Source organism: Staurois parvus, unplaced genomic scaffold (genome assembly GCF_062004578.1).
Source record: "Staurois parvus isolate SC_StPar_1 unplaced genomic scaffold, SC_StPar_1.0 ptg000708l, whole genome shotgun sequence".
NCBI classification, from domain to species: Eukaryota; Metazoa; Chordata; class Amphibia; order Anura; family Ranidae; genus Staurois; species Staurois parvus.
The window spans coordinates 6933278-6957638 of NW_028318504.1; positions in this window are offsets into that span (position 1 = coordinate 6933278).

The following is a 24361-nucleotide window of genomic DNA, read 5'->3' on the forward strand; positions in this document are numbered from 1 at the left end:
AAATGGAAACAAAAATTTCAGCAAGCAGCCACAACATGGTAAACAACATGTGGTACCTTGGCACAGTCCAGGCATTGCATTTTGTAAGACTTGATAAAACATGTTTAATAGGAAGCTTCAGACTAAGGTAGAGGTCTCTTTCAGCTAGCAATTTCTTTAGCTTCCCAGGCTCCGGAGATTACTAGCTGGATGTTCTTTACATCATGTGTCAAGTGAGAAATTAGCTCCAGCCATTCGCCCTCAAGCGCTGGATTCTGACATGCCAACATTTTTATAGGACAGCTGTCAGGTTTTGCTTTACCCCCACTAGGTTTGGCAACACAGAACACTTCCATTTCCTAATGAATAGATTTATCAGTCTTCGCTTTGCAGATTTATAAGGATTTTTCAGTGTGATTAGTTGATACTTCAGTCTGACTTTTCTGTGTTGTTTGACCTCATGTGGTGGTTTTAAGTGTATTTAGTGTGAAAAACTTTTCTGCTGTAAGATTTGTTATGTTTATAAATGGTAAAATTGTAGTTTCACAAAAAAAATCAGGAGAGATGTTAGATGAATAGCTACATCAACAGGATCAACAATTTAAAATGGAGTTAAATTGTTTTTTAAATAGTGAACCAAGATTGTTAGCCCGCTGAAATCCTGTAATAATTTCAATGCCAAACTATATAGAATATATAGAGTATAATTTGTGTATACTGTAAATACAGTATACAGGGCTCAAAATGTCAAGTCATGAGCTACTAGCCAGGATTTAAGAGTTACTCGCCACCAGTTGCCCCACCCAACCCCTACCTTGCCAGCCCCTAATTCTGCCCCTAAACACACCCTAATAAATTATCTCATGAAATGGCAATGTTAAACATTTTATGCAGAATGAAGGAAGGGAACAGAAGGGAAGAAAGGAAATGGAAGGAAGGGAGAGATGAAAGGAAGAAAGGGAGGGAGGGGTGAAATAAAGGGAGGGAGGGGTGGAAAGAAGGGAGGGTAGAAGGAAGGAAGGAAGGGAGTGGTGAAAGGAACATAGGAAGTGGTGAGTGGAAGGAAGGATTGGAAGGAAGGATCGGAGGGAAGGAAGGGGTAGATGGAAGGGAGGGGTGGGTGGGTGTAAGGGAGGAAAGGAAGAGGTGGAAGGAAGGATTGGAGGGAAGAGAGGGGTGTGTGGTAGGAATGAAGGGGTGGGTGGAAGGAAGTAAGGGTTGGTGGAAGAAAGGGGTGGGTGGAAGGAAGAAAGGGGTGGGTGGAAGGAAGTAAGGGTTGGTGGAAGAAAGGGGTGGGTGGAAGGAAGAAAGGGGTGGGTGGAAGGAAGTAAGGGTTAGTGGAAGAAATGGAGGGGTGGAAGGAAGAAAGGGAGGGGTGGAAGGAAGAAAGGGGTGGGTGGAAGGAAGGAAGAGTGGGTGGAAAGAAGGAAGGGAGGGTGGGGGGAAGGAAGGGAAGGAAGGAAAGGAAGGAAAGGGTGGAAAAAAGGGAGGGGTGGAAGGAAGGAAGGGTGGGCGGAAGGAAGGAAGAGTGGGTGGAAAGAAGGAAGGGAGGGTTGGTGAAAGGAAGGGAGGGATTGAAGGAAGAAAGGGGTGGTTGGAAGAAAGGAAGGAAGGGGTGGGTGGAAGGAAGGAAGGGTGGGTGGAAAGAAGGGAGGGTGGGTGGAAGAAAGAAAGGGGTGGAAGGAAGGAAGGGGTGAGCCCCTCCACATCTCTGACAAGGAAAAGGTCCAGAAAGAGGTCACAAATTTAGATGTGGAATGTATAGAGATGACAAACTTTATTAGACCTGCTAGAGTTGGTAAAAAAGCAATTGCTGTACACTTGGGTGTCCCCACTGCAGTCGGACAAGGTGATACTGCGGAGTACCAATAGGTAGAACCAGGTAGTACAGGCTGTGTTGGATACCTTTGATCATGAGTGGAAATGTTTGATACAATGCCTATTGCCTGTGTGGAAAGTGATCTCACAGTTCCTTATGGGGGTGCTTCCATCACTGGTTTGGATGGAAGGCGCTCAGAAGAACTGTTAGAGATATCAGAGGTATTTCCTCCTGTTGCGGTGATGGATACATCTGATAGTGCGGTCCGAGGTGAGGCTGAGCAAAGGTTATTAAATGGTGTGAATACTGCCTCGCCCGCTAGACCTCATAAGAAGGAAGGGCCTGATATGGACACGGCAAATGCAGAAATTCTGTCTGTGACCTGCAAAGAGGTACCAGTTGATGTACCCGGAGACACTGAAATATAATACTGTTGACATCAGAAATTGGGACAATAAAAAGTGTGATTTATCAAGGATTGGTGCTACTAACAATGGTTTCAATGACTGTGATGGTATACATGATAAACCAGTGGTAAATAAGGTATTAAGCAATGGTTTATGTGTTGATCAGTGTCAGTTGTTAGGCCAACTTCCCACGGAACTGTGGACAACCGGCGAAGTGAAGCTACAAAAAATAATTAAAAGTGCTTGTGAGCTACTATGGTGTGTTTAAATAAATTAATATTCAGATGAAAAGAATATGTTTGTGGTTCGCTTACATTCTACACATACTCATTATAATGTGTGCCTTAAAAAAAAAAAAAAATAATAATTATACAACAGTTTCGCTCTCCACTAATATATGCCTAATTATAATATGTGAAACATCTAATCTTAATATAAATAATATTAAAATATAATGTACCCAACCAGTACTTAAAATACCAATATTCACAATAAAATTATTATGCAAATGTGATTATAAAACAAACTTTATAAAATAGCAAAGAATTGTGAAGAGGATTTTTTAATATAAATAAATAAGTGCACATGAGTCCTCTTTGTGATATTTGTTGATAATAATCCAATATTCCTTCTCTTTTATGCGCTCACCTTAATGTTTTGACCAAACCGTTACGTCAGGTCAAAATATCTTGTGTCCTGTAAATGGACTAGTGGGTATTTTCCAGACTTGATCTGTCCATCGGGTGGGTATATGGTTAGATGAGTGTAGTGGTGTGCTATTTCCACTGGGGGTCTCGCCATCCTCCACTTCACTGTACAGCTGAATCAGGATGGATGTTTTCCTCTGTCCTGCAGGTGTCTCTCCACTTCCTGCTTCTCTTCTCCTTATTACTCCATGTGTAGATAACACCTAACTAGAAAAATCAAATAGTGCTTTATCCTGTTAAAAACATTTATTTTTGATCCAGGTTATATTGCGCTCACATGTTAAAACAATAATATACGCTTTTTGATAAAATATGTACTCCTCTGTGAGTTTTTCCTTTCTGCCAGTTTTCTCCTAGTGTTTCTCCTTTAACGTTGTGATGTCAGAGCCCCTCCCCTACGCGTTACGTCACAGGGTCACGTGACTTCATCAGGCGCATAAAATTGCAATTGCTGCTGTTTTGAAAGCAAAGGGTGATTACTCCAAATATGGATTTGATTGGATTTATTATTATCATTATTATTATACAATATTTATATAGCGCCAAAAGATTTGCTTTGTACATTATAGTGGGGGACAGTACATGAGACAATACAGTAACAAAACAATCCATGAGGGGTTCGAGGGCCCTGCTCTTTTGAGTTTACAATCTAGGAGGGAGGGGATAGTGGTACAGGAGGAAGTAGCTGTGGGGGATGGAGTAGTAGGAGGAGTGGAGGAGATCGGCTGTTAAGTGATGGTAGGGTAAGCTTCCCTGAAGAGATGGGTTTTCAGGGTGTGCCTAAAGGTGAGGAGGGTAGGTGACAGTCTGATGGATTGGGGTAGTGAGTTCCAGAGGATGGGGGAAGTCCTGGAGAAGTCCTGCAGTCGGGCGTGGGAGGAGGAGACCAAGGAGTCAGAAAGTAGGAGGTCTTGTGAGGAGCGAAGAGTACGGGTTGTGCGGTATTTGGGTATCAGGTCGGTGAGGTAGTTTGGGGCAGCGTTATGAATGGCTTTGTATGTCAATGTTAGTAGTTTGAATTTAATGCGTTGGGCAATCGGAAGCCAGTGGAGGGAATGACAGAGGGGGGTGGCAGAAGCGGAGCGGTTGGTAAGGTGGATGAGTCTGGCTGCTGAGTTCAGGATAGACTGAAGCGGGGATAGTCTGTGACGAGGTAGGTCGGTGAGAAGGGAGTTGCAGTAGTCCAGGCGTGAGATAATGAGGGAGTGAATGAGTTGTTTAGTAGTGTCTGGGGTGAGGAACAAACGTATTTTGGAGATGTTGCGGAGGTGGAGTCTGCATGAGTTTGCCAGCGATTGGACATGGGGTTGGAAGGACAGGTTTGAGTCTAGAGTGACACCTAGAACTTTGGCTTGTGGGGTGGGACTGATGGTGGCGTTGTTGGTTGTGATGGAGAGGAGGGGGGGGCGTGGGCTGGGGGAAATTTCTGATTGCATTGGCCGGGATTTGGATGTCTCTTCACTTAATTTACTTTCCATTTTATTAATTACTGAAAATAAACTATTAACACTTCTATTTCTGAAAGCATTCTTAATTTACAGCATTTTTTCACAGCTGCCTATAACTTTTTCACATATATATATAATATTTTGTTATATGGCGCACTTTATTATGAAGTATTTTCTTACTTTCTTCTTCTTGAATTTTCCATGTTCAATGTCTAGTAGCTCTCTTACTGTGACTTTTTATGTAATTTTTAAAATAATTTCATAAATATATTTAAGCTTCTAGTAAACAAATAATTACACATCTGTTTTTCGGATTTAGTATTTAAATGAGCTGGTGTTCAGTGCTGTGCCTTTCAAATTGCCCGAGGCCTAGATTATGAGATGGGGAATAAGGGCTGACCTGCTGTCAGTCACCATGAATGATATGCATAATACTCCTGCTACAATGTAATTTGAAGAAATTAGAGAAAAAAAAGAGTTGCTAATGACAATTAAGATATATAAATGTCAATTAAACATTGCCTACTGCTTACAGATAGGGACGAGCTTTGGGTTCAGACTGAACCCATATTCGGTTGAAATGTACATGTTTGGGAGTTTGGCAAATGACCAAACCAAAAGGTGTTCAGCCGAGGCGAATCTTCAGCTGCAGATGGGAGGTGTCCTGACAACCAGCAAATCATCCACACCTAGTCCATTCAGCTGTTAGCCTGGAATTTTGTCTGACAGCTGAATGTAAAGGGACTAAGATGGTGGCTTACATGAAGGAAGAAAAAAAAAAACCAGCATGGGGTCCCCATCACAATTCATACTAGACCCTTCAGGTCTGATATGGATTTTAAAGAGGATGCCATGCAGAAAAAATCTTGAGGTTTCCCCACAAATGTTTTTAACGAACCATTTATGTATGGTATGGATGTCAATGGAAACCCCCACATCAAAAACAAGAAACAAAAAACATGGAATCCCCCCTAATATCTATACTAGCCTCTTATGTGGGCATGCAGACTGGCTAGGGAGGGCAAGCATGGGGAAGGTAAGCGAGTCCCCCTCCCCCCACTTCCTGTGTTAATGAGAACAAATGCATCTTCCCTAAAGCCCTAATCCAGTGATTGAGACAGTCTATGGGTACGGTTTTAGTCACAAAAAAATGTAAATAAACACCACACTTTGACACATTCTTTAATTTTAAAAAAATGTTATTTTATCCTGACAACTGCTTACCACAAATGACAGCTCCTGGGCCCTGAAGAAGAATATAAACAAAGTAGCAGGATCTCCCAGATGACAAAATGACCATATTTCGTCAGTGACATCACAGGGAATCATGGGTGATGTCTTTTACAGAGTACTATTGCTACCACTGAGCCCAACAATGGGGCACTATTCCTCCCACTAAACACCGATGACAGGGCACTATTCTTCCCACTGATACCAATGATGGGGAACAATTTCTTTCCCTGACAATGAGGCACTATTCGTACCACCAACACTAATTATAGGGCATTGGTTACTTCCCTTGACCTAAAGCATTTTCTACTTTCATTGGCCACAATCCAGGCCCCTCAAGGTTTGAAGGACAGTAAACTGCCCCTTTGTTAGGAAGTTTGAAGACTGATGGTCTAAGGGATGAGTTGGTGGCAAAGCTTTTACCTTGCTGTCAGGGCTCCCGGGTGTGACCAGAGGTGTGTGACTGACGCAGGGAAACGCAGACTTCAGATATGTTATAAACAATGTAATTTATTAACACTAACAATACAAACATAAACGCAGTGCAATACTAAAACATAACACAGTGCAAACAAACCAAACCACCCACAGATAACAGTACATACAATGCAAGCGTCGTCAGGCAGGCCGGGTCAATATCAATCGGGCAGGTAAGTACAGGGGGAGCAAGCGGAGAATGGTCGGGGTCACAAGCCAGGTTCAGCAGGTAGCGGGCAGCGTGGTACAGAGGGTCAGGCAGAGGAGAATGGTCAGACAAGCCAGGGATCAGGAGCAGGGTCAGCAGAGAAGCATTCGGATTAAAGGCATGGATTACATCGGGGGTTTTGTACCACAGCATTATAATTTTGTATGTATTTTCCTTATAAACCACACAGACAAGATTTAGATGTGTTTTCCCAAATTTTCCTCCACTGCATCAGATCGATGTCACATTGTAAAAACTGGGACCACTTGTGCATGTAGTGGTGAGTGTCATTAGAGAGGGGGGAGGCATCCATAAGAATTTTATATGTATTAGAAATTAAGCCCCTTTGATGTGGACCCTGTATGCACAGATGCTCAAAAGGAGTGGGTTTCCCAAGAGTCAATGTGGGGGACATGGTAGAGAAAAAGTGGCGTATCTGGAGGTAGATATATAAGTGTTGGGAAGGTAGATCCTTTTTCTGGAGGTAAGCAAATGGTTGCAGCCTCCGAGTCACGGGGTGTACTAAATGACGTAGTTGGAAGAGGTTACCTGTGACCCAAGGGAGCACCCGTGACACGGCCAAACTGAATGGAAGGCTGGGGTTGAAGAGGATATTAGTCAGTGGGGAGCAATCTGATGTCAATGCAAACCTAGTCTTACATTTCTGCCAGATACTCATGGAGAATTGCATGGGGCCAAGGAAAAAATGACGGGTCGGGACAAGGTCCACTGCCGAGGTCGACCAGAGGAGAGAGCAAGGATGAGACGGAGTCAACTGTAAGGACTCGATCTCAGTCCACAGGTTGGGAGGGTTATAAGAAGACCACGATGAGAGGAAGCGGAGATGAGTAGCATAGTAATAGGTCACGATATCTGGTGCCCCTAGGCCTCCCCTAGAACGCAGAGAGAGTAGTACACTACGTGCAGATCTATGTCGCTTATTATGCCAGATGAAATGTAGAAGGGATTTCTGGAGGGAGTGTAGTCTGGACATAGGAACAGGAATGGGGAGGGTTGCAAATAAGTACAGAAGTTTGGGCAGTACAGTCTTTTTTATGACATTGATGCGTCCCAGGAAGGATATGGGAAGGGTATCCCAAAATTTCAAGGAGCGAGAAATAGCTGTAAATAAGGGGGGGAAATTGGCATCATATATAGAATCGTAGGAGGAAGTGAGACTAGTACCCAAGTATTTTAGAGAATGAGTGCACCATCGATAAGGGAAGGATTCCTGGAGAGACGCGAGAACAGCTGGTGGGAATCTAGTGTTTTTTATTTTGGCTTTGGCTTGGTGGAAAACTCTTCATAATCAAAGGTTCTAGTTTTCTGTGTACCAGTGAAGTACTTTTGATCCCTACGGTGTTCTGAAAAATGACCCAAAACTGCATTTTAGAGGGATACAAAATGATTGAGGGTGCAAGCCAAAGTATAATAGTTGATGAAGACAAAGGCCACCACGCTTCAGAGATCGAAAGGTTCCACATGTGCAATGGAGTCAACATACAAATACATTGTACAGCCTGGTTGTAATCTGCACAACTGAATGGAAAGCAATGTGCTTCTCAAGATATTCATGGCCCTTGGGTTTAATAAACACACAATAAATGTAAATACTTCTTTTCACTGAGCGTGTGGGAAATAACCTTCAGAGCAAAATGAGTAAACATTAAAATTACATGTCTTTCTATACCACAGTGGAACGGCTACAATACAGCATTAGGAAATAAACACAGTTGATGTGTTACCATGGATACCAGATATTTCTAGAATAATTGCACTTTTTTTTACTTGTGTATGTGAATTTCTATTCTAATCATAAAAAAGAAATTATGTGCTTTCTGTCAAAGTCATGCAAAGGTGAAAAGTCAGAAATTATGACTTACTAATATAATAAGACATGGTGATAACAGGCTTAGCACATCTACAGGTGCTTCATAGAGCAGGGGCGGACTGACCATTTGGAAACTCGGGCACTGCCTAAGGACCCGGGGTCAGTAGGGGACCCCATTAGATGCCCCTGGTACCTTTTTCATAGGCTTTTTTGAGTTTGGGCAAGGACAGAGGGGCCCATGATCCCCTATTGCCCGGAGGCCCCATGAGTTGTCAGTCCGCCCCGTCATAGAGTTACATATATAAAATATAGTGCAAAACTGGATGTCAGGGAGCTGGCTCGTTTTTGTCTTTATTTTTTAGGTGGATATACTGTGAGCAGGGGCGTCCCTAGGGTTGGTGTCAACCGGTGCGATAACACTTGGTGACATCTCTTCCGACGATCCCCACAGAATGGATCAGATCGGCGGACTGAGCATAATGGATCGGACTCCATTATGCTCCCTAATCTGCAGATCATATCCATCCTGCGGGGTTTGCCGGCTTTCTTTACAACTTACCTTTTCGTGGAGCGGGTCCGGTGTCACCCCGTATAGGTTGCATGCCGACGATCTGCGCAGGATGGTTCAGATCTGCGGATTGAGCATAATGGATTGGAGTCCAATCCATTATGCTCCCCAATCGTCGGCTTGCTTTACAGCTTGCCTTTTTCGTGGAGAGGGTCCTGTGTCACCCTGTGCAGTAGGTGTCACCCAGTGCGGGCCGCACCCCCTGCACCTGCCTCAGGACGCCACTGACTGTGAGAGCTACTTACCAATTCCACTTTTATTCAAAGAATGCTCTGTTAGGACACAACACAGGTTACCCTCACATGGGGTTTTCAGTATTTCTTTTCCAGTGCTACAAAACAAAACAAAAGCTTGTAAATATAGTGTGGTTATGGAAACGTTGCTCTCGATTGTGCCCTTGCCTTAAATGTTCTTCAGTAGTAGTGATGGGCCGGACACCCCTCTGTTTGGTTCATGGTCGAACATTCGAACATAACAAAAGTTCAACCGCGAACTTCAGAGGGGACAATTCACTAAGTGGTATCTTACCACATCTGAGTATGTGTAACATACTGCACAGCTACTAAACACTAAACACATTCTTCATAGTTTCAGCTGTCAGTGGGATTCCCCGCTGACAGCTAAATGTAAACAGAATTGCCCAGCAATTAAAAAAAGATCCCGTCAGGTCTGGTATAGATTTTGAGGGGAACCCCCCACGCCAAAATGTTTTAAAAAATAGCGTGGGGGTCCCCCAAAATCCATACCAGACCCTCATCTGAACATGCAGCCTGGCAGGTCAGGAAACGTGGGACATGCAAGTGGCCCACCCCCGCCTGAACCATACCAGGCCACATGCCCTCAACATGACCCAGCTCTATGACCATTGACCCAGCTCTGTCTTATGGAGTAAGCCACAAAAACCTCCATGCCAAAGATTTTTCTTTGATTCTGGCAGCTGGAAAGAGCAGCGGTAGAGTGAAGAATCGGTGAATATGCCATGATGGCCCACATGGAAGAAAAATTGACACATATATGAAATACTACAAATTTGGCCATATTTTATATATATACTGTATATACACACACACACACACACATACATACATACACTGCATGTTTTTTATATATTACAAAATATATGAAAAATATTTTTTAAAATATATCTTTTTTAAATATATTCTTCAGATTTCTTTAACATGTAAAAAAGTCATTTTGACATATATTTTTACATATATCTCTACATGCACTAACAAAATGTAGATTTTCATTTTTGAAGACATACAATATATTTGAAACTTATGGTTTAAAATATTTTTCATATATTTCATAATAAAAACACATTTCAACATACAGTATATATATATATATATATATATATATATATATATATATATATATACTGTATGTTGAAATGCATTTTTATTACAAAATATATGATACATTTTTTTAAAAATACATTTTCAAATATACTGCATGTCTTTAAAAATACAAATCTACATTTTTGGAATGCATTTACAAATATATGTAATAAAATCTGAAGAATATATTTAAAAAAGAAAAAAAATTAAAAATATATATTTTTTTAAATATATTCTTCAGATTCTTTTTAACATATAAAAAAGTAATTTTAACATATATTTTTACATATACTTGTAAATGCATTCCAGAAATGTAGATTTGTATTTTTAAAGACATGCAGTATATTTAAAATGTTTTTTTTAAAAATACTTTTCATATATTTTATAATAAAAACACATTTCAACATACAGTGTGTATATATATATGAATGTGTATGTATGTGTATATATATATATATATATATATATATATACATATATATGTGTGTGTGTGTGTGGGTGTATGTATGTATATATATATATGTGTGTGTGTGTGGGTGTATGTATGTATATATATATATGTGTGTGTGGGGGGGGTGTATATATGTATATATATATATATATATATATATATATATATGTGTGTGTGTGGGGGTGTATATATATATATATATATATATATATATATATGTGTGTGTGTGTGTGTGTGTGGGGGTGTATATATATATATATGTGTGTGGGTGTATATGTGTGTATATATATATATATATATATATATGTGTGTGTATATATATTTTTTTTATTATTTTTTTTTGAGAATGGACAAAATTGCAGTATTTCAAATACATGTCAATATATTTGGAAAGAATATTTTTAAAGTATGTTTCAAATATATTTTTCTTCCATATGGGGGGAAGGATTAAAGCAATAGCAGTGGCCTTGTTCTGCACGGACAAAGCACAGGTTTTCTTTATTCCCCTTGTGGTGATGTAGACTATTCAAAAGCTAACCAACAATACACAGGATATGGAATGGTTAACTTACTCAGAAAATCAAGCTAGAAAAGGTGTTTCTCCTAAAATTGATGCTGAAATAAATTGAGTTGCCCAATATCAAGGTGTCAAATCACTTGACAGACTGTACAGCTCCGATATATCTCAAGTTGATAAGGAGGTTGCAAAATATGATTTGTTCATTGGCTAGAGCATCCAGTTTAGGGGTCACAAAGACGTAATTGTAAGTTATAATAAATCTGTATCAATATAGAATCCTCACACAGTGCAGCACAAATGTAAAAAGAGGTATAAAGCTTTAGGCTCCATGCTAATGTACAGCGCTGAGCAAACTGTTGGCACTATATAAATCCTGTATAATAATAATAATAATAATAATAATGCTCTTCTAAATACTTTTCTCCTAGTAGTAGTAAAGCAACTTCAATAACGCACTTACGCTGTGTTTTGCAAACGCGTTTAGACATGTGTAGCTGTGTCAAGTGCTTAGCCATTCATTTATTTAATTGACCAGAATATTAATTTATTCTGGCCAATGAAATAAATAAAAGCTCAAACTGTTAACAGGTCAAGTGCTTAGGTGCAGTTACATGTGTCTAGGCACATTTTGGCATTCTTTCTGCCAAAACGATCCTCTCTTTAATGTTGAATCTTCTTTTTTTATTTGCTGCCTGTAAACGTTCCTTCCTTTTATACTCCTGTAAACGCCTGTGTGTGCATGGACACATAGACTAACATGGAGGGGCGTTTAACCACTTACCTACAGGGCACTTATACCCCCTTCCTGCCCAGGTCAATTTTCAGCTTTCAGCGCTGTCGCACTTTGAATGACATTTGCGCGGTCATGCAACACTGTACCCATATGACATTTTTATCATTTTTTTACACATGAATAGAGCTTTCTTTTGGTGGTATTTAATCACCACTGAATTTTTCATTTTTTGCTAAATAAAACAAAAAACACCTGAAACTTTTGAAAAAAAAAAAACGCACTTTTCTTCATTTCTGTTATAAAAGTTTGCAAATAAATAACATTTCTTCATAAATTTAGGTCCAAATGTATTCTGCTACATTTCTTTGGTGAAAATAATAATAATTGAATTTGTATTTTTTTCAAAGGTTTCTATTATTTTTTTTTATTTTTTATTACATTTTTTCTTTTTTTTTTACTGTTTTATTTTTCAGCACACTGTGACCAAAGCAATACAATGTTACCATAGTAACATTGAACTACTCTGGACAAATGATCAGGATTTTTTTTTTTTAACACATTATGATTGCTGATACCAATGTATTTCATTGATATTTGAAATCATTGTTACTGAATGAAGCTGATTCATTTAGTCTTTTGTTGTGATTAGCTGTGATTGGGAAAAGCTGATAACATGATACAAATGGGCTGTGATTGGCCCTGTCTGTACCATGTGACTGCCTTGACCAGTCACAGCTAACAACAGCATGACAGGAAGCCATCCACTGTATACAATCAACATGTGATCTGCTGTGATTTCAGGAATTGCAGGAGGAAAATGGAGAGGATTGGTTCCTGTATGTGCCGCCCTCGCTGCCCTTCCTGTCCAAGTGTAAAACAGAATGTGACAGAAAGATCATATGGGCCCCCCAGAGCATAGAGTGGGGTCACCATTGTGACTCCTGACCAGGGGCGGACTGACCATTTAGGCTCTCGGGCACTGCCCGAGGGCCCGGGGTCAGTAGGGGGCCCCACGAGATGCCCCTGGTACCTTTCATAGGCTTTTTTGGGTGTGGTTTGAGTGTGGGCGAGGACACAGGGGCCCCATGATTTCCCATTGCCCGGGGGCCCCATGAGTTGTCAGTCCGCCCCTGCTCCTGACGCTACACTGGTGATTTGAGGGGGTGGCAAAAACCACCTGCCCCCCAAACTGCAAATGCAAAATAGCCCTTATTGTCCTGAGCCCCCCATGATTGTCAGGGAAAGCTGACAGGGGAGAGACCCGTGTGTAAACGACACAAGCCTCTCTTCTGCCAGCAAGGACATGCTGCTGTGTATTCCTTTGCACAGCACAGCATATAAATGCACAGCAGCATGTCTCCCTAGTTAAAACACACCCAGCACCTTATGTAACACAGCACATTGTTAAACCTTTGATCGCCCCACACGTTAACCCCTTCCTGCCCAGTGCCATTAGTACAGTGTCAGTAATTTTTATTAACACTGATCACTGTATTGGTGTCATTTGGATGTCAGTGGCAGTTAGTTAGGTCCCACCCAGTGTCAAAATGCCCGCCGCAGTCCCGCAGTCCCGCTATAAGTCTCTGATCACCAACATTACTAGTATAAAAAAAATTAAAATCCCAGTATATATACCGCCATTTTTAGACGCTATAACTTTCAAGTAAACCAATTAATTTACATGCATTGGGATATTTTTTTTACCAAAGAAATGTAGCAGAATAAATTTTTGCCTAAATTTATGCCGAAATTTGATTTTAAAATTTTTTTTACTGGATATGTTTTATAGCAAAAAGTTAAAAATATTGTTTTTTTTTTTCAAAATTGTCAGTCTTTTTTTTTATAGCATGAAAAAATAAAAAAATCACACAGTTGATCAAATACAACTGAAAGAAAGCTCTATTTGTGGGGAAAAAAGACATCATTTTAATTTAATTTATGTACAGTGTTGCATGACCGCATAATTGTCAGTTAAAGTAAAGCAGCGCAGTAACACAAAAAATGGCCTGGTCAGGAAGGGGGTAAATCCTCTGGAGGGCAAGTGGTTAAAGGTATGAATACTATGATATCAGGAGGGTATATATTATTTTTGCGTGTATAGGTGCATGTAATCGGTAAAAAACAAACCCAGTCCATATGCACTCCATATTGTGAGGCTCTGTTATATCTCATATGACCAATATGCTATCTGTACTTCATAAACACATACAAACAGTATGAAAGCATACAGTATGTCAATAGTCCTTAAACAAAATAAATGTAAAATAAACTTAAATCTTTAGAAAAAATTAAAGTGGAACTTTAGTCAGAAAATCAGTTCCTGATAGATCACTTCCAGCTGATCCCTTTTGCAGGTATAGCTATGTAAAACATTAAAAATAAGTACCTATACTGTTTAAAATCCAGCAATACACTGTCTCCCTCTGATCTGCACATGCTCAGTTGCACTATACTTTTAAACACTGTGCCAGAAATGTAGAGGCTGATCTGCTGACGGCCTAAAGATTTACTGCTGCTCAGAGGCTCTGGGCTTCAGCAAAATGGCATCTTCCAGCAAGAAGAAACAGTAGCAATGCCGGAGGCAATTTACAGCTCACACTCATTTTGGTAGCATAATTATTAATGTGGGATGTATGTTCCTTCCCACATGGAAGAAAAATCTATTTGAAATATATTTTAAAAATATTCTTCCCAAATATATTGACATATATTTGAAATGCTACAATTTTGGCCATATCCAATAGATTTCAAAATATATTTCAATTAAAAAAATATCTATATATATATCTATATATATATATATAGATATATATATACTGTATGTTGAAATGCATTTTCATTACAAAATATATGAAAAATATTTTAAAAATAAATTTTCAAATATACTGTATGTCTTTAAAAATCTACATTTATGGAATGCGTTTACAAATATATGTAAAAATATAAGTTAAAATTACTTCTTTATATGTTAAAAAAATCTGAAGAATATAGTTAAAAAATAAATATTTGTAAAAATATTTTTAAGATATTGTATAATATATAAAAAATGCATTTCAACATGCAATATATATATATATATATATATACACACACATACACTGAATGTTGAAATGCGTTTTTTATATATTACAAACTATATGAAAAATATTTTTTTAAATATATCTTTTTTAAATATATTCTTCAGATTTTTTTAACATTTTTCAGATTTCTGTACTATCTATGTAGCCTGATTTTGGTACCTTCCACGTAACATGTATTTATGTGCCTTTCATGTAACATGCATTTCTGTACCTTCCAAGTAACGTGTATTTATGTACCTTCCATGTAACGTGTATTTCTGTACCTTTCACATAACATGTATTTCTCTACCTTCCACGTAATTTGCATTTCTGTACCTTCCACGTAATGTGTATTTTTGTACCTTCCATGTACCGTGTATTTCTGTACCTTCTATGTAGTCTGATTTTGGTACCTTCCATGTAACGTGTATTTCTGTACCTTCCACGTAACGTGCATTTCTGTACCTTCCACGTAACGTGCATTTCTGTACCTTCCACGTAACGTGCATTTCTGTACCTTCCACGTAACGTGCATTTCTGTACCTTCCACGTAACGTGCATTTCTGTACCTTCCACGTAACGTGCATTTCTGTACCTTCCACGTAACGTGCATTTCTGTACCTTCCACGTAACGTGCATTTCTGTACCTTCCACGTAACGTGTATTTCTGTACCTTCCACGTAACGTGCATTTCTGTACCTTCCACGTAACTTGTATTTCCGTACCTTTCACGTAACGTGTATTTCCGTACCTTCCACATAACGTGTATTTCTGTACCTTCCACGTAACTTGTATTTCCGTACCTTTCACGTAACGTGTTTTTCTGTACCTTCCATGTAACGTGTATTTCTGTACTTTCTCTGTAGTCTGATTTTGGTACCTTCCATGTAACGTGTATTTCTCTACCTTCCATGTAACGTGTATTTCTGTACTTTCTATGTAGTCTGATTTTGGTACCTTCCATGTAACGTGTATTTCTGTATCTTTCACATAACCTGTATTTCTCTACCTTCCACGTAACGTGTATTTCTGTACCTTCCATGTAACGTGTATTTCTGTACCTTCCATGTAACGTGTATTTCTGTACCTTCCACGTAACGTGTATTTCTGTACCTTCCACGTAACGTGTATTTCTGTACCTTCCATGTAACGTGTATTTCTGTACCTTCTATGTAGTCTGATTTTGGTACCTTCCATGTAACGTGTATTTCTGTACCTTCCACGTAACGTGTATTTCTGTACCTTCCACGTAACGTGTATTTCTGTACCTTCCATGTAACGTGTATTTCTGTACCTTTCATGTAATGTGCATTTCTGTACCTTCCACGTAACGTGTTTTTCTGTACCTTCCATGTAACGTGTATTTCTGTACTTTCTCTGTAGTCTGATTTTGGTACCTTCCATGTAATGTGTATTTCTCTACCTTCCATGTAACGTGTATTTCTGTACTTTCTATGTAGTCTGATTTTGGTACCTTCCATGTAACGTGTATTTCTGTATCTTTCACATAACCTGTATTTCTCTACCTTCCACGTAACGTGTATTTCTGTACCTTCCATGTAACGTGTATTTCTGTACCTTCCATGTAACGTGTATTTCTGTACCTTCCACGTAACGTGTATTTCTGTACCTTCCACGTAACGTGTATTTCTGTACCTTCCATGTAACGTGTATTTCTGTACCTTTCATGTAATGTGCATTTCTGTACCTTCCACGTAACGTGTTTTTCTGTACCTTCCATGTAACGTGTATTTCTGTACTTTCTCTGTAGTCTGATTTTGGTACCTTCCATGTAACGTGTATTTCTCTACCTTCCATGTAACGTGTATTTCTGTACTTTCTATGTAGTCTGATTTTGGTACCTTCCATGTAACGTGTATTTCTGTATCTTTCACATAACCTGTATTTCTGTACCTTCCATGTAACGTGTATTTCTGTACCTTCCATGTAACGTGTATTTCTGTACCTTCTATGTAGTCTGATTTTGGTACCTTCCATGTAACGTGTATTTCTGTACCTTCCACGTAACATGTATTTCTGTACCGTCCATGTAACGTGTATTTCTGTACCTTCCACGTAACATGTATTTCTGTACCGTCCATGTAACGTGTATTTCTGTACCTTCCACATAACGTGTATTTCTGTACCTTCCACGTAACGTGTATTTCTGTACCTTCCACGTAACGTGTATTTCTGTACCTTTCATGTAATGTGCATTTCTGTACTTTCTATGTAGTCTGATTTTGGTACCTTCCATGTAACGTGTATTTCTGTACCTTCCAGGTAACGTGTATTTCTGTACCTTCCATGTAACGTGCATTTCTATACCTTCCATGTAATGTGTATTTCTATACCTTTCATGTAACATGCATTTCTGTACCTTCCATGTAGCCTGCGTTCTGCCCTGCTGACCCCCTGTACACTGCTTATCTCAAGTTTGACCCAGAACTGAGCATCTGTGCAGAAAGAATGCAAGCACAAGATTTACATCAATGTTCTGTGAGCTGTAGATATGAAAATTATTTCAGAGGTTCCCCAAGATCTCAAACGTTTTTGCCAAGGCTTCATGCAAGGTAAAAGAGAAACCCTGTAATATTCAACATTACATACTTCTGACCAAATGTTCATTGTCTTAACAGTTGCTTCTTGCTAATTAGGTCCTGATATTCTAGTGAAGTTCTCCTTTAACCTCCCTGGCGGTATGATTATTTCAGATTTTTTGTGCTGAAAGCGGTACCATTATTTTGCATGGAAATATGTATTTTTTTTATTGCAGGCTGTAATTTTTAGGAATAACTCACTGAAATCTGTCCGAACAAGAGTCTAGTAAACATCCCGGGTATGATAAAACTTGAAACACGAAATCATAAATTATAATTTAATAAATAAACATAAAAAATAATAATATAATAATAATACATTTAATTCAATAATATAATCAAACCAAAAACACTGAAATGTGAAATATAGCGCCAAGTTCGCACATCGCTGAGCAAAGTCGCAGAATCGTTTTCAGTGTCCGATGACAAATTTCTCCACGAATCATTATCACTCAATTCTGCAAGTGGTTGTGATTTACTATCGCTGTTCCCTAGCTGGTCTAAAACTGATTTTGACCTAAAGGGACGCTTTTTGGACGCCAGTTTCCAGGCAGAAAGAACAGTCAAAATGCAGGCAGGGCACAGGACAAAGCAGTAGGAACATAATGTATGTGAAATGCTTTGAAACAGCAATGTTTTGCTATGTAATAATCGTTTTTAAAAAAATGACACTTTTTAAAACTTTCAAATTTGCCGCCAGTTCCAGCGCCCGTACGTCCTGACGCTCGCAGGGACCGGAACACGGAAGCTGGATGCCGGCATCGGCTGGAGGAGATGGCCGGGGACGCTGCAGGGGACACATCGCGGGAGCGAAGGACAAGGTAAGCGCTGCAGGGAATCCCTGAGCAACGCCGCATGGTAAGCCTGAGTGTAGCTCGGTGTTACTGCTTGTGGTACTGAAATTTTACCCCGAACTACACTCGGGAATACCGCCAGGGAGGCTAAGGTAGGCTCAGAGAAAGTGTTAGCCCTCTGTCTATTTTCTGTCTGTACACAATCATACTTATGGAAGATTATGCAAACGTATTGCATTGAAGTGTATTCATATCTGTGAGACTCTTAATTACGGCACAGCAACCTAAGCATATTTTATGCATAAAAGAAGGCTTTTGATGTGTGTGACCACGCCCGTTTAAGCCCCTCCCACTGCTAACACAATTTGGTCACACCCACCATCCAACCCATCACTACTCCACTCTCAGTTCTCATTGAGACCCCAGGCCTTTTACAATCCTAGCAACACCCCTGGAACAATGAACACCATGTCCACTCTTCACTGCAGCACACCAAGCACGCCACATTTCTTTTTTTTATCAAGCAATAGGGCCCACCTTATAATCTTGCACACAGACCCACTGATTTCACAAAATGCCCCTGCCTGCTACCCCCATTTTATTTTTAAATCTTTACTTATCGAGTTGTGGGTTCTTCAAACTTCATATACTCACCAGCCCAGCAGATTCAGCATTGCCCTACTGAGATCCTCTTCTCTTTTGCTTCCACTAGGGTCCCATGCGGATATGTTTTTGTGTGATGTCAATGGGAGGCTATTGACTCTTCTAAGTTCAGCAAGAGGACCTCCCGATGATGCTCTGCTAGGCACACCCCTCATCCCTTTCTGAATTAAGTGTGATAATTTAATACCCGGAATGGACTGTAACACAAAGAAATGTTTGCTGCCCTATACACTAGTGGCTGTTGTCACCTTCAAAGTACTCCCCTTGTGAAGCGACTCACCATTATAGACAACTGTGCCACTGCTGGAAACATTCCAGAAATATGTTTTCCAGAATGCTGTGCAGTATCTTTGTCGCGGCATGCTGAATGTCTGGCATGCCATCAAATCTGTGTCCTTTTAAGGCATTTTTTTTACATTTTGGAAACAGCCAAAAGTCCCAGGGAGCTAAGCCAGAGGAAAAAGGTGGTTGGTCAACTTTCGGAATGGAAATCTGGGCCATGAACGCTTAAACACTTAATGCATCATGTGCAGGAGCATTGTCATGATAGAGAATCCACTTGTTAGGCCAGAGTTCAGGTTTTTCCTCCAAACAGATTCCTGTAATGTTTTAATTTTCCACATTTGCATCCATCCTTTGCATTTGTGCCTGCCCACTTCTTGCAGCATTTTGGACATCTTCCCGATCCTCCATAAACCACCAATGCCATTCAAAAACACTTGATTTTTCTCATGGAATGTTGTCCATAAGGCTGTTGTAACAGACTGTTTTTCACGTTTGCAAATTTTCACACAAAATTTGATGTCAATCCGCTGCTCTTTATATCACTCATTTTTGACCAACAGAGCAACGTACACAAGTGTTTTTTTCTTCTACTACTCCCTAAAGACTGAGTCAACTGGTCTGTAACCCAGTCGAGTGTAAGTTAGAACATGTCAGAACATGCTCTAGTGTGAATGGCTGTGATATTTTCACACATTGAATGCCTCCTGGGATATTTGATGTGCATATCTCAGGGGGTAAAGGGAGCACAGTGCACATCATTCACTAAGGCCCCTTTGACACTGACGGTCCAATCGGGTCCGCCTGTCAGTATTTCAGGTGGACCCAATCGGACCATCCATAGCCCTCTTTGAACCGGCCGGTGTACACTGACACCTGCTGGCTTCCGATCCAATCCAATCCAATAAAAACAGACAGATAGGGATCCCTTCCCCATCTGTCTAGGGCAGTGGTTCTCAACCTGTGGGTCGCGACCCCTTTGGGGGTCGAACGACCCTTTCGCAGGGGTCCCCTAAGACCATCAGAAAACACATATTTCTGATGTGTAAAGAGCAGCTACTGTGTAGAAAGCAGCTACTGTGTTGAAAGCAGCAGTGTTGGAGGTAAAACGACACTCATGAATTATAATTACTGGGTAAATAATTTTATGGTTGGGGGTCACCACAACATGAGGAACTGTATTAAAGGGTCACGGCATTAGGAAGGTTGAGAACCACTGGTCTAGGGGATCAGATCAAATGGCAGTCAGGTAGAAAGGGACGGGCTGTCCATTTCCATCTGACTGCCCATAGAAAACAGCAGGCTGTGTCCTCTCTGCAGCAGAGGATTGGACATCGACCTGTCATCCACTTGCCCGCTGACTAGTCCACCCCATCTGAAACGGGCCTTAGGTGAGTGACATCCATGGGGGTCGAAACTGAAACCTCTCCATTAAAATAAAAGGTAAATACATGAAATAAAAGAGTGATGTTTGTGTAGCGGACAGGAGGCGGGGTGAAGAGAAGGGAAGTTTGTTCTGAGAGTGAAGATCCTCTTTAATATTTACCTTAAAAAAAAAAAAGAATAATTTGCATTTCCTTTTTTTTTTTTTAGTTCTGACCATAATAAATGGATTTAACTCTTTGAGAAAAGGACCTTTTCATAAATGTGCACAGCAAGCAGCACAGCTGCCTTTCAGTTTTTGTTTTTGTTTTAGCATAAAAAAAAGGTTGATAAGAGAACAAACCTTGAACAGTCCAGACCTCAATGTTCCACATTCTTGTTCTTGAAGTAGACGATTACAGTTGATTTGTCACAAAGAAAGAAACAATAAGAAGAAATCGTTACAGCAATTATGGATGCTGAAACTATGTTTTTCTTTGTGTTTCTTCTCACTACACCTTAAATCAACAACTAATTTCAGAGTTTATTTTTCTTCTTTTCTTTTACTGTAAAGCACACTAGGGGACCATTCAAACCCAACAAGAACTGCTCCTAATGAAAAATACAATTTTACAGAGTTCTCCTGTGCCTCTTCATGGCATTTGACCACATCTGGGAGACTCAAATTGGTTCATCTGAAGGTCAGGTGAAGAGACCCAGATCTGCTTTAAAATAACAGAATTCACTGATCGCAATGTAAATCAAGGGGTTACTTCTGGAGAAAAGGACACAGCAGGGGAGGGTCAGACTTGGCAAGTCCGAGTAATAAAATATATTTTTTTCTGAACTGTGTATAAATTGCCTACATGCTTCTAGCTTCTCTGTTCAGAGACTAGACAATAATATACTTCTGCTATATATAAGAAAAATGTATAAAATCTGTAGGATTCAATAAAAAGTGTTAACAGGTAATCACTCTAGAATACATAAGTAGCAACTGAGAGACTTTTAGGGCAAACTGTACTGTCCTGGGTCAATCTTATGTATTTAATATTAAATTTAAAGGTTTAAAATTGGTGGCTAAGCTTTATTTAGTTAGTCATGTTTGTCAAATTGATATGTTATATTCCTTCTCTTCTCCTTCCCTTCCCTTCTCTTCCCTTCCCTTCCCTTCCCTTCTCTTCCCTTCTCTTCTCTTTTCTTCCCTTCTCTTCTCTTTTCTTCCCTTCTCTTTCCTTCTCTTCCCTTCCCTTCTCTTCTCTCTTTTTGTAAATGAAAATCAATGTAAAACCCCCAAATGTAATTTTTTTTTTTCTGTAGAATAAAATGACGGCCCACTTTGCAGTAAGCTTCAGCTACTGGAGCATCAATGTCTCTTTCTAGTTCTTGCCTGGTGTTCCCACCCACTATGGTCATGGTCAGGGGTGTATTTACCATGACGCAAAGCATTTGCCTAGGGCCGCATTTTTCTAGTTCCAATGGATGTCTGGAGCTGTGAAGGTGAGTGTCTTTCTCTCTCCCCAGGGAGGCGGTGTAGGGTGTATGGGGGGCAGTGGTAGTGGAAGGCTCTTTCAGCCAGGGGGAGGGTTAGTGGAAGGCTCTCTCGGCTGGTGGGGGGGGATGCCTTTTGGTGGGTTCTAGTGGAAGGCTATCTTGTCCAGGGGGTGGCTTTTGGCGGGTGTTAATGGAAGGTGATTTTGGTCAGTGTCAGGCTCCCTTGCCATGGGGCGTTCGGGACGGGGGGGTTGTAGGTGGAAGGAGGTCGATGTTTGTGTTGCCTAGAGCAGCACAAAACCTAAATACACTACTGGTCATGGTATTATTTCCTCATCATTGATATCTGAAAGGAGGGATCATTGCCTATAAACAAGATCAACATCTTGCAGCAAGTCATGGGAGCGTACAAGTTCACCAACTCATCGTTGCTAGTTTGTAGGGCTATGGTGGGAATATCAGAAGAGGAGGAGAAGGAATAAGAGGGTGAATTAGCAGCAGTTGCACACAACTGGCTTCTCTGCACCTGGGAGGGGATAGAAGAGGAAGGCTTTGTCACTCATTCAACTAACTTCTATGCCTTCTGTGGCTTTAAAGCACATTTACTCTGAGAACAAGCAAATATTCCTGCATCTAGATGGTACGGCCAAACCACCACTTTTTCCTGTGGGAACCTGCTGGCCCCCTTCTACCTTTGCTTGAGGAACGTCTGCCTATTTCTTTTGGTCTGTCTGTCAATTTTTATTAAAGGCTCAAAGTAAGCAGTGCTTTAGCTAAACCATAGTTCTATACAGGGGCGTACTGACAACTCATGCGGCCCCCGGGCAATAGGGGATCATGGGGCCCCTGTGTCCTTGCCCAAACTCAAAAAAGCCTATATTAAAGGTACCAGGGGCATCTCATGGGGCCCCCTACTGACGCCGGGCCCTCGGGCAAAGCCCGAGTTTCCAAATGGTCAGTTCGCCCCTGGTTCTGTATTAAAGGATGTACATATAGTAAAAAAAAACCCCCACAATTCAATAATTTAAAACTGTATGAAGTTAAAAAGAAGTAACTAAAATTGACCCACAACAATTACAAATTCCTCTTAAATAATATCACACCTATACAATTTTTGTATGTTCCTCCTGTTGCTCATAAAATAATTTTTAATTCTTTTTGTAAATTTTTTTTTACTCTTTCCATAATGCATAACCTTGGCCTTTCTCTGTTATCCTGTTCCAGGCATCTTTTAATGCACAGTATAAATCAGAAAAAAAAAATCTACTTTTCTCTCCTCAGCTTGCATTCAAATAACCAAAACAAACCCCCTAATCTTCAGATAAGCTTTTCTTCGTGCAAAACTCTCTATTTTAGGTTATTTTTATTATGAGATAAGGACCTTAAGGGCATTTATAAATGTTTCAGACGACTTGCTTTTAATTGCTACCAGCTGAGACATTAATGTCAGTTTTGCACTCCATTGAAATATTTATATATAATAAAATGTGTTCTATAAACAGCCGTGAGTCGTAAAATGCAAAGCAGCTCCAGCCAAACTCAATACTAATAACTTATTTGCAGAGGATGCATTCCGTTGTTCGTTTATGAAATCACTGAGGCATGCATTGGTGTCTTTTACTGGCATTCTAGGGGAAAATAGGGGACCAAAGATTCTTCATTTAATATAGTATTAGAAAGTTATAGCTTGTGCTTTCCCTGATCCCCATCCCTCCCTTGTGGTCCCCAATGACTATATTTTTTGCTTTTTTTTAAACTCACTTAAAGTCTTATAGCTAGTTATGTGAAGTTGAAGGCTCTTCTGCATGGGGTCGTCCATACTGAAGCGGTGGAACTTCTGGTTTCAGTTTCACATGCTTTGGAGGCCAGAGGAGAGATATAGGGGTCTCGCAGAGGCTATGTCATCAGGGCTGGGATGAAAGGAGGGGGGCAGGAGGGATGGCTGTCCTGGGCGCAGGTGTCATGTGAGATGGGGGGTGCCACTTGGAGGTTCTGCTGCTACAAGCTGACAGGGGTAGTGACAGCAGCATCACTATTCCTGGCAGATTAGCGAGAGAAGTCCCAAACAGCTTAGCACGGGATGTCAGTTTAGGTCAGGATGTTACAGGCATCACTGTCACAAGTGGAATCTGGAGAGCAGAAGAGAGCCGGGAGGAGGAGCAGACTGTGCTCTCTCTGCCCTCCAGCTCCTCCTCCTGCTGTTGAACTTTCCTTCATTGAGACTGTCAGATTGGGACTGTGCAAGGTTTGCAAACCTTTAAAGACCCAATCTGACAGTCAGTGGTGTCCCCAGCCACAATTCCATACTTCTTCCTTGCCTGACAGAAATGTTGAATGTTCATTTGCCCTAGGCTCCTCCTCAACTCTGGAGTGCCAAGATGAGGAGGAG